Raw genomic sequence first — 17,046 nt, forward strand, 5'->3', positions numbered from 1 at the left:
GATATGCTCTAATCTCAAAGAACTTCTTTACTAAAATTGGTTAAATCATTTCAAAGTTTTTGCCAAGAATAACTCCATTTCCCTGCCTTGATATAAACTAAGACTTTCCTGCTGCCACTTAAAAAAATGTCTTCCAATTTTTTTATTTCTGGTGAAAAAAATTAATAAGCATTCTCAGTCAAGATTGTCTGTTCTTGTAAGTTTCCTCCAGACACACATTAGTCTAGAAAATGCTATATGTATACGTGTGTGTTTGCAAAAACCAAGTCTTGGAAGAAAAGGGAGTGATGACCGAGCAACAAAATTGATGGAGCTTATCTGAAAAGAGAGGATAAGGGGGGTGACTGTGGTACTGCAAAAAAGATCTTTCAGGTATGATATAATTCCCTACATGTAGCCTGGGAGGATCAGCTGTAAAAATGGCCTCTAGGTGGTAAACTGATGTGAGCAAGAGAGTGTCAGCTGTAAGGTAATTGCTTTTCACTTCCCAGGTTAAAATCAGCACTCAATTATAGTTTTATTATTAGATGAAAAAGGCACAGGAATGTGGTCACAAAGTCTTTTAGGTGACCCAAGCCCTTTTTGTTTTCACCTTAACAAATGTTTTCAAGAAGATCACTGAAAAATGGATTCATATTATAGGCACTGAGACCAAACTTCTTTATCTGTAAACCCAGCGTTATTGTGGCCCTGTTAAGACAGTTCATCTTATTAAGCCTCAGTTTCTTCCTGTATAGAATGAGGATAGTAATTGTATCATATTCAAAGAATTGTTTTTTGAGATTAACAGAATATACCTAAAGCTAATAGAACAAAGAGTAAACACTCCATAAGTATCAATATGTTTTAGTGATTAAGCTGATATGTTAAGTCTAGTGGATTCAATGATGAATAAGAAATAGCCCTTGGCTTTTAGAAATTGGAAGTCTTCCTAGATTTTGCATATCATTTTAAAATGCATGTTCATTTTGTTAATAAAAACTATGAGAAAAAAATTTCACCAGCAACAAAGATGAGTCTAGTTTTGAACCATTTCTACTTACGCTTTTTGAGCTCAATCTCTTGACTTGAAATAATAATATAAAATTCATAAAAGTCATAAAGCATGAATCACAAATGAAACATGACTCATTTAATGTTGACAAACTAGACATCTTAAAACTTACCAGGGACTTTTCTAAAACTTGTGGTAATCTAATTAGGCAATAGAAAGGTTTATCAGGAAAACTTTATAACATATCAAATTTTATATTTTATACAAATAATGAGAAAGCTGTTCTCTAGTGTTGCTAAATTGTAACATAGGCTCTACAAAATCAATGATATTTTCATTTTTTAGAGAAATAATAAGAACACTGAAAGCCACAGTGAGAGGAAAGTCCAGATATTGCAACACACACTTTTCATGGTCTTTCCTTTCTCAGTGACCTTTAACATCATAAATCCACCATGAACGGTATAGGTGCAGAATTTAGGAAACCTGGTGAATCAATTCAAATCCTTAAAACATTCTAAAATGAACTTTTATGTCATGGTCTGAAACATAACAATAAAATATTTACTCTGTCAAGGAGGAGTTTGTTTGTTTGTAGAGATACCAAGACTGAGAACTAGTGAAATGAAAGGAAAAATACCCTACATGGCCTAGGAAATCTGGATTTTCATCTCAGCTTTTCCACTATTTTTGTATGTTTTATTGGACAAGTTATGTATAGTCTTCTGTTTTTTTCTCTGAGTTCATATAGTAAATGAAAACTTTGGACATTTTAGTCTTAAATTTTGAAGATCCTACAATATTATTAATTTTATTCTTTTAAAAAATTACTTATTTATTTTACTTTTTTCATTTTAAAAAATTAATTAATTAGTTAATTAATTAATTTGAGGGGAGGGCCCCCACTCTAACAATCCCTCCCTCTCAGACTTAAGACCCCTTATAATCTTATAAATGACAATGGGCGAAGGTCTCGTGCTCCTCTAGCTTCAAACTGGACATGGTCGCCATCCTACCTACCCTTGGGCCCAGAAACCCCTAATAAGTGTGGGGGTGTGGAGGGGAGGGTGGCCTTCCCACATGGGGAAGGATCTTGCAGACTCCAGGTCAGTTGGCTGTCCCCAGACAACGGTGTGCTTGGTTTAACAGGCTGGCATCTTTATTGTATTCTGGGGGCAACAGATTTGGCAACAGGGCCAAAAGGAATAATTAAAATCAAAACCACTAGATGACAAAAGTCAAGGTTTAATTTTTATTTTGCTTTCATTTTTTTAACCACTAGATATTTTTGTTTGTTTTTCTATTATAGTTGTCCCACTTTTTTCCCCATTTCTCCCCTCCTCCCTGCCCACCTGTTCTCCTACAGTCAGTCCCCACCCCATTGTCCACATCCATGGGTCATTTATACATGTTATTTGACTAGACCCTTCCCCTTCTTACCCCTCTCCTCTCCCTTTCCCCTCCCCACTGGTCACTGTCAGTCTGCCCCTTGTTTTCATGCCTCTGATTCAGTTTTGCGTGTTTGTTTGTGTTGTTCCTTAGCTTCCTTTATTAGGTGATATTATATGGTATTTGTACTTTATTGCCTGGCTTATTTCGCTAAGCATAATTCTCTCTAGTTCCATCCATGTTGTTGCAAATGGTAGGAGTTCCTTCTTTCTTTCTGCTACATAGTACTCCATTGAGTAGATGTACTACAGTTTTTTGATCCACTGATCTACAGATGGGCACTTAGGTTGTTTCCAACACTTGGCTATTGTAAATAGTGCTGCTATAAACATAGGGGTGCATAGGTTCTTTTGTTATTATTGGTAGGTACCTATTCATTGTAATTTTTCCCTTTGTACTTGTGTTCCTCTCTGTCACTCTCTGTTTCTTCCATCTTCTTAAAGCATTTCCTTTAGCATCTCTTGCAATGCTGGTTTGGTGGAGTTGTATTCTTTTAGCCTTCTTTTGTCTTGGAAACTCCTTATTTCACCTTTCATTTTGAATGAGGGCCTTGCTGGATACAGTAGTCTTGGTTGTAGGCCTTTGTTTTTTATTGCTTGGAATATTTTTTGCCATTCTCTTTGGGCTTGTAGTGTTTCTGTTTAGAAATCTGATGATAGCCTTATTGGAGCTCCCTTGTATGTTATTAGCTGTTTCTCTCTTGCTGCTTTTAGGATTCTCTCTTTGTCTTTGAATGTTGCCATTTTAATTATGATGTGTCTTGAAGTGGGCCTGTTGGGGTTCATCTTCATTGGGACCCTCTGTGCTTTCTGGACTTGCATGACTTTCTCTCTCATCAAGTTAGGGAAGTTTTCTGTCATTATTTTTTCAAACATGCTTTCTGTCCCTTGCTCCACTTCTTCTCCTTCTGTTATTATTACATTTTATGTTTTACTGCAGCTCTCTTCAAGAAAAAAAGGATAAAATGGAATATGAAATATCAGAAGTGTTGCACTAGTATAATATTATTGGCTCATATTTTTTTGTTTCAACCTAACATATATGTATATAACAGATCCTAATATATTTCCCAATGTGGGCACGAGTAAAAAAATTTATAAAAGTCACTCTAGAATCTTCTTTGGACTAATGTCTTAAGAAGATTATGCAGGTAGGTAGAGATTTATTGATGGAGAGTACTCATCAGAAGTATAGGTAGCAGCTCCTTTTGGTTCTGCTGGAGGCAATAAAAAAAAGGGCAGGGTAACCAGGGACATATAGTGTTACTTCTTGGGCACTTCCCAGGCATGAACCAGCACTGTACTTAGCATATAACAGGCTCTCTTATGTCTTGATGGTTGGCTAAAGTTCTTTAATGATATTGAAACTGTTTCTCAATAAACTTTTTTTCACAGGGTTTGTTTTACTTAGGGTCATTAAACCCATCAAAAGCCTTCCTAAAATATCCCCATTGCTGGACCAGAAAGAACCTTATTATGATATCAAGAATGTTCAGTTGGAGCCATTATTTATCCATATTAATTGAAGCCACCTTGCTTTTGGTGAAAAGTAATTTCCTTTGGTGATTAAGTGATTTCCTATGGAAAAGGATCCAGCAATGATGTGAAAATCCATGTGTTTAGCATCTTGGACTCAGAAGAGTTGAAGTCCCCTTCAGTCCCTTCCTCTTATCTACTAGGTGATTTCTTCTTTCTGGGTCTCTCATGTTTTCTCTTTCACAAGATGCAGAAGTTGTACTGATTGTTCTTTAACATCTCCTCCACCTTTACTCTTCAATCAGTGAATCATTTATTTGACACCTAGGCAATATGTCACCTGATCTAGATTTCTTGGCTCACTGGGGGCTGGAACATGGTATACTTGGCATCTTTGCTAGTGTCTAGTCCAAAGTGTATATAGTATGCATTTTGCAAAACATTGACCTATTGATAGCTTTGTGACTGTTAAAGTTCTTAAAGCAAGAAGAGTCTTAAGTTTGGTTGTTTTTAGCTTGGATATCTTAAAGTCCCTATTTTGATGTTATTCTTCAGTTTTAATTTCCTGACATTAATCTGTTCATGTCTTGTAGTTGTGAAGTGAACATCCTAGGACAGTTTTAATTAGTTAAGACGTTGTCTCACAAACTGGGTTCTATAGACTGAAGGAAGTGGGAAGAAAACAGATCTTGGCATAACAAGTAAGAAGTTGAATTTTATGCCACAGTATTTGAGGTAGAAATGAGTAGTATGTACTTTTTATTATATAGCATTGTCCAACTTTAGTAATAGTTATATATTGACTTCTTAAGATTCTGTATTTTCTTTGGAATCCACCCTCATTTTTGTACTTTTTACTACTAATGAGTTTCCTCCAGTGGTAGTTGGAGTTTAGGAATGAGAAAGAGAACAGTTACATAATACAGTTGTACTCAGAATGAGAAGCATATGGACCCATTTTGTTGATTTTTTTAATCTCAGGAGTAGCTTATTTGCTAGTTTATACTTTAAAATGGAAAGATTTATAAATAAGACATATGCTGCCTAATAGACACTGCCCTTGCTTTTTACCTATTAAATCAGATCATGAATCAGGCTTGAATATTTAAGCAGACAGGGAGATAACAGACATCAATTTATCCACCATATGGTAGAGCTATGTCAGGCACTTCCACCTCTCCAGCATGGCCATCTAAGCCTTTCTCAAATGCATGTCTATTACAGGCAACCTTAACTATCCTTATTAATTGAAATTGACTTGAGTGTCATGTCAGAATATTTCAAGAAAAAATATTACTGATGCAGGAGAGCTGCAGTTGCCAAACCAGACTGGGATTTTCTCCAGTACTCCATCAATGTAAATACTGCATCAAGGTAAATGCTGCAATTTAAACTCTTGAACTTGAAGGATGAAAAAGCATCAGGGTTTATACCATTGCTTTTTTGAGGGAAAATAAAGTCCCATCTTGATAAAAATAATTTAAAAACTGAAGAATTCTTAGGTTTAATTCTTTTTAAGCTGGCATTTTCATATTCAGATATATCACAAAGAGGAAAATTATTTTCATATTCAGATATATCACAAAGAGGAAAATTAGAAAAGAAATATGAGATAAATTCTATGCTAATTTGCAGACCATAGAGGCCAGCTTTCATCTTTTGAAAAGTAAAGAATCCCTGTGCACTGATTCCCATTTGCTTTTCTTCAATACTGTGGTTTATGTACCGTATGTATCAAATAACTGTATGTACCATAAGTATCAAATAACTGTATGTCATCGTTGTATGTCCAGACCATGGCAAAACTCTATTATTCAGGCCTTAGCTTATAGATATTATGTGCCCTTAGAGCAGTTACAACTCTGAGTTTAAACTCAAGATAAAGAAGATGATGCTATTTTTCCTGCTGTTTCCCCACACTGACTAGACCTAAATGGAAATAAGAATATGTCCTGGCCAGTGACATCTTCAGTGACTGTTTCAACTTTAACTGTACCTCCTAAACTAAATGTTATATTTAATAATATAAAACAGTAAAGGATTAGTTAAAAATATTTACTAACAGTATTTGAGATGACTTAAATAAAAAGCATAAAGTATAACCATAGAAGTCAGTGATATAAACCAAATAATGAAGAAAAGTTCTGTATACACAATACAGATGTTCACATTGCTGTACCCTATCATTCTATATTGGCTACCTTCTTTTATTGATAAAGTTTTTAATGTGAATTAACACCACTGACTATGTTAGTAAATGAACTAAGTAAGTAGTATTTCTGATAGTCCCTCCCTTCTATTCTTCCCATGACATTTGGATGATATCTTTCTTTTTGATTATGTTATTTATTCCAGTCTGTTTATCCATTAGCCCGTTCTGCTAATCCTTCATAATATCGTCCTGGGAGATGAAAACACTAATGCAGCAGCATGTTGTGTGAACATTCTTGTATTCCCCCACCCTACCCAAACACTACTACCAACACATCATCTACTCGCTCACTCAGCACTGCTATCCAAAGGAGAGAGGTTCATCCAAGGAGGCCCATGGGCTTAGTTGCTATGTTGCTACTATTTTCAGTTTCCTTCACCTTCTTTACTCTGATCAAGCTGCTACATGCCCAGTATACAAGGCTGTTTCATGTTTTGTTATTTTTTGCAGAAATTTCTTTCTCTCTCCCCCTTGTTCTGATTTTCAAGGCTTAAATGTATTTTTCTCTATGGCATTTTTTCCTGATTTCCATGCCCAAGATGATCTATTTCTTGTTTTGTCTACTCTTGTTTACATTCTATCTTCACTTCCATACTAAGCTGTAAAATCTTCACCAGAAAAGATCAACTTGCTTTTTTTGTATCCTCAACAACTAGGAGTGGGGTTAGCACAATATAGAAAGTGTTTTTTTTTTTTTAATTTTTAAAAAGATTTTATTTATTTTTAGAGGGGAAGGGAGGGGGAAAGAGAGGGACAGAAACATCAATGTGTGGTTGCCTCTTGTGCACCTCCAACTGGGGACCTGGCTGGCAACCCAGGCATGTGCCCTGACTGGGAATCGAACCGGCAGCCCTTTGGTTTGCAGGTCAGCACTTGATCCACTGAGCCACACCAGCCAGGGCAGAAGTATTTTAAATTTATGCTTGGGCTGACTGAATGAAGGACAGCTCTGGCATATTGGTGTACTATGTACAACTGATCTTCACCTTGGGTTTCTTGCATAACACTTGAGCAGGTTACTCTCTCTGTTTGCACTCACCACCAACAGATTTTCTTCTTTATCCTCTCTTCCCTAATAATTGCCCTACAAGGACAATTTTTATAGCTTCCATCACCCATGCTCCATTGTCCTCTGGTTTGGGGTTGAGCTTGGCCAATGAGAGGTAACAGCAGCAGCTAGAAGGGCAGATGAGAAAAAGATCAAGGCCCTTCTTCCATGCTCTTTCCCTCCCTATTTTGACACTATTTCTCTGACAACTTCAGTCTCTGACAGGCAGCCACTTCTAAATATCTATGGTTCATTGTGGACCCCAGCGATGCTATTTCCTCCCTTTATTCTCTTTAGACTTAAAAGTGGCAGCAGTTTCCTGCTCTTGATAGCTTCTGCATAGGTCAACACTCTTTGCTGTTATTCTTGTTTTTTTTTTTTTTTTTTTCTTCTTTTAATGGCTCTTCCAGTACCTCTGTAAGTAATCTCTCAGTTAGGTCTTTTTATTTATAGTATCTGAGGGATATCTTGTCAAGCCTCTCTCTCTCTCGCAAGATATGATACAGCAACCAAATAGCTTGTCGGATTTGAAGTCCTGCCCTACAGCCCATCTGCTTGCCTTAAGTACCTGCCTAACTCTTGCCAGCTAACCTTCCTCTGGGGCACTGGATTCTACTCTCAAACAACCCAACTCCTGGCCCTCAGTTGACCTAAAAGCAGTCTGCATTGCTTATCTGAATTTCATTATCAACTGACACCTAGATACCTGCTGCCATATTCTGCTTGTCATTTTGGACATCTGACATTCACAATGTACTTTTCTTTCTCAATAAGTTGAACTCTTGAGGGCATGCAAACTTCCTTTGCAGACTTATTTTTGTATTTTTTATGGCTATTGTGATTTGACTTTGAGAAATACTCTAAAGAAAAAATTCAAATGTCCATGTTTTTACCATCACCTTTGCTAAAACTTGAGGCTGCCATTAATAGAGGCTATGCCCCTTACAGAACAAGAATGAGGAATGATCTCTCTGGAGAATTCCATGTTGCTATAATGATTTTTAGGTCATGTTGGCTATTTTCTTCCTTGTACCGAGTTTAAGCTAAAAGTAGTTTGCTACAACATTGTTGCTTCACAGTCAGGTCTTCCTTATATATAAAAGGGGCTGCCTGTCCTTGTTTTGTGCTATGGTGCCTGTGCGTTTGCAGTTATAAATAATACTGGCTTTCACTCCTGGCATGTAACACTGTAAGCTTCCATCTAATTTGCTGTCCATACTCACCCCGAAGTCCTTTTCAGCATTGCTGCTTTCCAAGTATTTCTTTTTCATTGAGTATCTACATCTTATTTTCCACAAAGCTATTCATTTTTTTTAGTTTAAAGGTTCACACACATTCCTCTGCCGACTTCTATTCTCTCTAGAAACGCTTTTTCTATTCTTGATTGGTAGTTCTTTTTTATTCATTTTTCCCTTTATTACAAAAACAACTGCATATTATAGCAAAACACTGAAAGAAAAGAAAGTATAAAACCACCATCCAGAGATATTGCTGATAAAAATTTAATGTATGTATTTTGACTATCTATAGATAAATAAATATGTAGATATATAAAACAAAACAAGTTGACTCTATTTATATTATTATGCAGTGTTAGTTTTTAATTGAATAACTCAAGAATTTCCATACATACAAAAATGTTAAAAACCTATATTATACTATTCTAATAGTTATGTTAACAGGTGTGAATACTGCTCAGAGCAAGAAACAGAACAACAACAGCATTCCAAAAGCCTTTGATCATCTCTTTCTAATCACACTCTCCTATTTTGCAATAACCATTATCATGACTTTCAATATAATCAGTTCCTAGCCTTTCTTTATAGTTTTATTACCTATGTTATTTGCATATAAATATATATTATATCTTCTTCATGAATTAAATATTTTATCAGTATAAACTAATTTTCCTTTTCTAGAAATGCTTAAATACTTTTAGCTTTAAAGTATTTTCTGATATTAATATAGCTTCATCAGAATCTTTTGTTCATATTTAAGTATATATTTTTCATTATTTTATTATATATTTATCATTATTTTAGTGTCGTCTTTTTGGTTTTCCTAGATTTTATATGTGTCTTGTAAATTATATATCATTGGATGTGAAGATTTTTCCAGTATAATGATTTTTGTCTTTTAGCTGAAGAACTTAGCCCCTTAGCTTCCTTTAATATAATTTTGTATATTTTTGCATTTAAATCTACCATCTTATTCTGTGCTTTCTACTTGCCTCAAATGTCCCATATATGTTTCTATCTATGTATTTCTTCACTCTCTTTTTGGTTATCTTTCAGATTGACAATATATTTTATTATACTTTTTTTTTTTCCTTTTGCATGCTTGGAAGTTAAATGACTGCTTCAAATTTTGTAATTGCTCTAGGAAATACAATATTCGTACTTACCAAAATCTAAAATTTATCAAAATCTTCATTTTTCTTTTTTATATATTAGAGAAGTGAGATCATTTGAACTTCATTTAGACCACTTTCTGACTTATATGTATATCTGTTTAGCATTTTAATTCTAATGTTACTATTTAACCTCACTAGACATTTTTAAAAATTTTATAGTTTATGGTCTTTTTCATTTACACACATATTACTTTTTTATTATCATTTCTTCTTGCATCTCAAATTTTTCATTTGAAATTACTTTCTTCTTTTCAAAGAAAATTATTTAGTTCCTTTAGAGATGTTCTGTTGGTGAAAAACAGCTTTTTTCTTTACTTTTTTGAGCATGTCTTTGTTGCCTTCATACTTAGAAGAAATTTTTGTTAGGTATGAAATTCTTTCATTACATTGAAAATGGTGACTTTCTAAAATAATGATTCTGTATCATCTTTATTTCATTGTCTTTTTCCTCTGACTGTTTTTAATATTTTTCATTGTCTTTGGTTTTCTGCAGTTTCACTGTGATATATCTAAGTGTGACTTTCTTTATATTTATCTCACTGAAGATTCACTGAGCTTCATGATTTAATGGGTCATTGTTCTTTACAAATTCTAAAAACCTATCAGCTTTATCTATTAAGCATTATTCCTAATTCTTTTCCCTCCCTTTGAGCTCCAGTCAAACATATGTTATGGTTCTGCATGTCTCCCACCCTCCCTTTTGCAGCTGCATTTGTCTGTGCTGCAATGTGAACAACATCTTTGATTTGACAGAGCAGTTTACTAATTTTGTCTTTTGTTTTGCTGCATGCTTGGTCTGAATGGTTGTTTGCCTCTAAAATTTATATGTTGAAACCTAACCCCAAGGTATTAGGAAGTGGGACCTTCGGAGGTGATTAGGTCATGAGGATACAGCCCGCATGATTGGGATTAGTGCTTTTATAAAAGAGACCCCAGAGCGTTAGCCACAATTAGAGGGGGTCATCTATGAATCAGGAAATGGTTCTCACCACAAAACCAAATTTACCACCACTTTGACTTTGGACTTCTGAACCTCCAGAACCGTGAAAAATAAATGTTTGTTCTTCATAAGAAGCTTATTTTATTTTATTTTTGTTATAGCAGCCTGAATAGACTAATATACTGAACCTAGGCTATTGTAAAATAATCCATTGAATTTTTAATTTTTACTATTGAGTTTTTTAAATGTCTACAAGTTTGACTTAGGGTTTTTTGAGCTTTCTACATCTATATCCATTTTGTGATATCTGAAGTTACTTTTAAGTTTTATATATTTTTAAAAGTAAGCATAATCTTCTATATAATAATTCATATAATGATAACTTTTGATAGTCATTTTATTATCTGAGGTTTTTGTGGCTCTGCTGCTATATGTTGTTTGGACAGGTCTTAAATCAACCACTTTATTTTCTTGAATGCCTTATTATCTGAGTGTCTGGTAGTCATTATCATTGAAGAAGTGTATGTGTATATTCAGATTCCTGTGACGGCATTCTCTCTCCCAAAGGAGATTTGTGTTTATAGCTGTCTGGAACCTGGGAGGACTTATAACTGGAAACCATCTCAACTGTAGTTCACAGCTTGAGGTTCCCCACTCCACCCATGGTCTCCAGTATGTAGACGTACACAAAGACACATCTATGAATATAACGTATACCCTCCCGGGTGGCTCAGTCAAACCATCATTTTGTACACCAAAAGGTTACAGGTTCTATTCCCATTCGGGGGCCCATACAGAAGGCAATCAACTGATGTTTCTCCCTTTGTCTTTCTCTCTCTCTTCCTCTCTCTAAAATCAATAAACATATCCTCAGGTGAGGATTAAAAACAACGTATAAGATACCAATTTTTTCCTTTTAATTATTCTCCTGCTCTACTTAGCACAGATGCAATCTCTAAAATGCTCTTTGATTTGAAGTAGGGGTACGGATGAATTCTAGAGTGCTCTTATGCCAAATCTGTGGCGTCTGCAATATCGACTTGAGGTCGAGAAGTGGTCTCAATATGACTTCTCAACTTTAGTAGCCCATGGAATTAAGTTTTTGAAGCTATTGATCTGATGCCCAAGTGTCTTGTAAAAAAACTTACAAGGAAAAATAAATTGTTGTGAAATTCTGCTTAGCACTCTACGTTCAATCCTCAAGAATTTAGCTTTAAAGTTTTCCATTAAAGCTGCATCTCTTTAGTGATGCTCAAATGACGAGATTTGTTAGTGTTTACTTTTTTCCATCATTTAAAAAAATTTTTAGATAAAAAGTTGATCCAAATAATACAATCTTATAATATCAGAAAACAGAAGCTGCTGCAGTTTTACTTTTAATGGCAAAATATTATTCTGCTCTGTTTTAAAGCCATCATCATTTTAGTTTTTTCTTGATCTATATTGTTGTGTACCTAATATTAATATTAACTGCCTTCTAACTCAGATTTGCTCCTCATGTAATTTATAGGCAATAATTTGTTCACTATCATTAATTTTTGGTTTAATAGATAATATTCAAATACAAACTTTTTCAGGCCTACTTTTACTGCTGACCAATTATCACCATTCTTTTGAAACACTGGCATTTCCTTCCCAAAGAAAAGTGTTTACCACTATGAGAAATTTAACTTGAGTGTAGAAGCAAACTGTTTCAAAATGTTAATTGAGTAGAATGACTTTATCCAGAGTATGATACTACTACATTACCAATGCGGCACATGACATTCATTAAGTGCTTTTTCCTTACAGTGACTTACTTTTCACATCCATGTTCAGAAAGTCAAGAAGATGCCAATGACTATATTACTAGACGATGTTGTTGCTAATCCTATCCTACAATTTGATGTATAGTACGAGAGAAAGCAGAAATAATGTTCATGGTGATTCTTAGAGCTTACAGTTCAAAAATATAATTCTCTGGAGTATTCTGGGTTTGAGTTTGATTAAATCAGATTTATAGAAAACATAATACAACTTCATTAAGCAAAACAGGTCCATTACTTTGATGATAGTAAAGTATAAAGAATCTCGTGTGAAGTAGGTGCAGACAGTTAAGAGCAGGCACATGTGTATTCTGGGGCCAGGGTACAAACACAGGAGCTCTGGCTCAATCTAAGCTCTCTGCTACTAAGCATATTGTCTTCCTATCTCTTATATGTAGCTAATTAGTAGACTAATTGAAGTTTTCTAAATAAAACTAATACTGTCTAAAAGATTCTCTCAAAACTCAGACATATTTCCCATCTGATAGAGATTATATATAATATTAATATATTAGTAGCTTATATTAGAATATTAACTATGTACATATATGCACACACAATTACTCAGTTAAATACAGGATGAGATTTAGCATGAGCCAAGTCTGTTTTGCCTTTATTCAAAAGCAATTTAGGCATTGAAAAACAAAGAAGCCAAATAAAGTAAACAAAATTTTAGGTAGAAAATATCACTTCAGTGTAAGATAATATTACCACAAATTTTTCTCACAAGTTGGAGTCTATGGGTATTGCTAAAAATATTAGTGGCTTTAAGTGAAAATCTTTATGCTGAAATGTTAGACTTTCTATACCTTAAATGGACAGTGAAAAATAGAGCACAACAATAAAAATTATCTAAATATGAACATACAAAAACAAATAGTAATTGAATCAGCATGAATTTTATTAAAACTAGTTTTTTCACCCTTCATTAAATGAAGGATTTCTTTTAAGAAAATAAATTGAATGAGAATAGTTATTTCACAAATTGATTTTCCTCTAATTTTTACAAATTTCTGACTTTATAACACTAAAATATTTTGATTAAATAAATGGCTTTCATACAATGTTTTGTTAACCATGTGTATCTTTTGTTATTCTTTAATTTTATTACTATTAAAATATATTACATCATTTTAGCTAGTTACTTCATAAAATTTCATGTGTCCTGATGTTTGTCCTTGTACCATTTATAGATTTTATCATGTTCTTCATTTTGTTCTGTGTGCCCTTTTCCCATATTTATTTAAGTCACAGAGAACCAATCCTATCAACATGGTAATTGTTATTATGACAGCTTAAAAGAGCAGTGAGAATTAGAGCTATGCATAAGGAAGGCAGGAGTCAATAAGAAGTTAGGTTCTAAGAATAATTTCATGGAATCATATCAAGAGATACATTATGTTTTATGAATAAAAATCAGTTCTCATAAGTAAATGAAATGTGTTGTAATGGTCACAATTATATTTGAGTTCCCATGTTATGCATTTTATTGCAGAGAACTGAGTTAACCCTATACTACTCACATTAAATTCATAGAGAAAACCCTAACACTCTACAAGATATAAAAATTTGTCTTTAGACTCAAACTTTAAAATATTCTAAATTATAAATTTTGTAATTGTTTTCCCTGCCTTTGAAACTTCTTCATCCTAAGTTACGCCTCATTTGTATTTTATTTTAGATCATAAGGGTGAGCATAACAAATTGTTAATTAAATTATACTTACATTTATTGACATTTATTTTTCTTTAATGAATAATCATTAGTAAATATTTTCTGAAACTGTACCCATATATGTACCTTAAAGATTTCTTGAGTATCTATTGATTTTCACTGAAACAGATGTTTTCCTATTTAAAAGAATCAGTTTTAGGGCAATTACCATATTTTTCTCACTATAAGATGCACCTGACCATAAGACTCACCTAGGTTTAAAGAAGGAAAACAAGAAAAAAAAATCCTGAACCAAATGGTGTACTAAAATATTTAATAAAATATAACAGAATAATATTTCAACCATATAAAGTGAACAGCAGTCAACAGCCATATTAAGAACCATCATCACTCTCATTAACAAATGAGGAGAGACTTTAAGGTTCAAGTACTCTTCTAGTTTTCTGGAAACCCCAAGAACTCACCATTGCTAGTGTCAGAATTTATGGGGGCCTTTAATAACAGGCATTGAGGGAGTTAAGAGGTATCACTAGTTGTAACAGTCACTGAGAGTGTCACTATCCTAGTTACAGGTTCTGGTGGACTACCCCCAGTGCCTGTTACAGTTAGTGATACCCCTTAATCTACTCAGTACCTGTGTTACTACTAGAATAGTGACCCCAACATTACTCCCTTTATATACTACAAACTCCAGCATTTATGGCTGCTCACCCAGTTACTGCTGGCCTCCTCACACAGATATCTGTTGTGCCCTGGAAATAGTATGGAGGTAGACAAGGGCACTGTAGCCAGCTGAAAACATGTTACTTCAGCTCCACCCATCTGCCTCTCATGATTGGCAGAGCTTAAGACACAACGATTGGTGATTGGATGTGGTTGTACTGACATAGACCCCACCCAGTGTCAAGGGCAATTGACAATTGGCACTGTGCCTCCTACCTGTTATTAGCCTCAGCTGATTTAACAGATCAGTGGTTGTAGTGTCAGGCAGCTCTCTGCATTCTCCCAGGTCCTGGGTGATGGACAGAGGTGGAGGGCAACTGACTAGATGCCCGAGATTCAGCAGTAAAGTGGGACATTTAAGCATCCCCAGGGGTTTCCCATAGGCCCACCGCTTCCTCTTCTAACAGCTGTTGCCACCACTGACAGGTCAGGTAATGCACATCACGGTGTGTGACACAATATTTGCTCCATAAGATGCACAGACATTTCCCCCCACGTTTTTTGCAGGGAAGTGTGTCTTATGGAGCGAAAAATATGGTACCCTTAAAACATTGCATGTAAGATTTAATTTAATATATATCGTAAAGGAGGAACGCCTTAAATTTTTTTAGTTTTCAGTAATTATAAAGTCAATGATAATTATCAATTTAAAATATATTTACGTAGAAACATTACTAATGCAAATATATTTATGATCAAATATTTATTGATCTTTTATGTCACTATCCATATAAAGCCTCTCATTTCTATTTAGATATACCATATTACAAGATGAAGGAACTATGTCATTCTTTTTTTTTCAATATTACACCTACATTTGTGGTACTGTCATGAATTTGCATAGGAACTGGGTAAAAATGCCATTTGGTTTACTGCCCAATGTTTGATATTTGTGATTCATTCTATTTCTTAAATGCAAACCTAGAATTACCCTTTTTTACTAGTTTGTAAGATTAGAAAGACAGTTTAGCCTAGATTACCATGATATTTACAATTTTTTAAAATTTGAATTTCATAAGCTTCTAAGCTGTAAGCATAGCTTACTAAGTTTATCAGTAATTTAATGTATTCTTTAGTTTTCTTTAATGTGTTAAGATAACTTAAGGCATTAACCAAAATTTTATCCCATTACACATAAGACTGAGTTTTGTCATATGGTTGCACTATAAAAAAACTAAACTAGGAATTCTGTTATTTGTCCTTCAGATCTTAAAATACCAAATACACTTTCTTAAAATAGAAAAATATATATTTAAAAAAAAAAACTGTTTTAATGCCATGCTTTTAAATTGCTCTCAGGATGCCTGTCTCAACTGTAGGAAAGCTAAATATTTAAACTGTTGAAAACTAAACCTTTCTCATCTGAAATTCAGAAATATTTTCTGAATCATGCATAAGTGCAACATTGGCATTGTAAGACATCCTGAAAACTTCCTTTAGTCATCTTCTTTTATTATGCTAAAACTAATTTTTCTGTTGTAAAAACAAGCAAAAAATAAAAATACTTGACAAACTTTAGTATTCAAAGAACTTTTTAACTTCCTCTATTTTACTTCTAATTCTCTTTTTTCCTTTGTCTATCACTTACTTTACTTTCATGTCTATATAATTTTACCCTAAGTTTTAGAAATATGTAATTTTTATAAGTATTCTTCCAAATGTATCTCTATATTTAATTTATTTACTTTCATTAATTTAATCCAATTATACTTAATTTATTCCTTTTTTTACTATTTTTTATTACTTATCAAATTTATTGAGGTGACATTGGTTAATAAGCTTATACTATAGGTTTCAAGTGGACATTTTCATACGTGATCTGTATATTGCATTGTGAGCCCACCACCCAAAGTCAAGTGATCTCTGTCACCATATATTTGATGTCCTTTACCCTTTACTACCCTCCAACCCCCTTCCCTGTGGTAACCAACATATTGTTGTCTGTGTCTATGAGTTTCAGTTTTATATTTCATATATAAGTGAAATCATATGGTTCTTAGCTTTCTTTGACTGACTTATTTTTCTTAGCATAATATCTTCAAGGTCCATCCATGTTGTTGCAAAGGGCAGTATTTAACTTCTTATTCTGGCTGAGTAGTATTCCACAGGATTGATATATACATACCACATCTTCTTTATCTAATTCTCTATCAAAGGACATTTTGGTTGTCTCCATGTCTTGGCCGTTGTGAATAATGCTGCAGTGAATATAGGGGTGCATATATCATTATGAATAAATGTTTTTGAGTTTCTTGGATAGAGCCAGAAGAGGGATATCTGGGTCATATGGCAACTCTACTCTTAATTTTTTGA

At 34.0% G+C, this 17,046-nt stretch overlaps 1 protein-coding gene across 2 annotated transcripts in view; it reads left to right on the forward strand.

The window, feature by feature from the left end:
• Positions 1–17,046, forward strand: part of PTCHD4 (patched domain containing 4) — a 190,353-nt gene that overhangs the window by 49,683 nt on the left and 123,624 nt on the right. The window lies entirely within an intron of this gene.

Source organism: Furipterus horrens, unplaced genomic scaffold (assembly GCF_987537825.1).
Source record: "Furipterus horrens unplaced genomic scaffold, mFurHor1.1.pri manual_scaffold_6, whole genome shotgun sequence".
NCBI classification, from domain to species: domain Eukaryota; kingdom Metazoa; phylum Chordata; class Mammalia; order Chiroptera; family Furipteridae; genus Furipterus; species Furipterus horrens.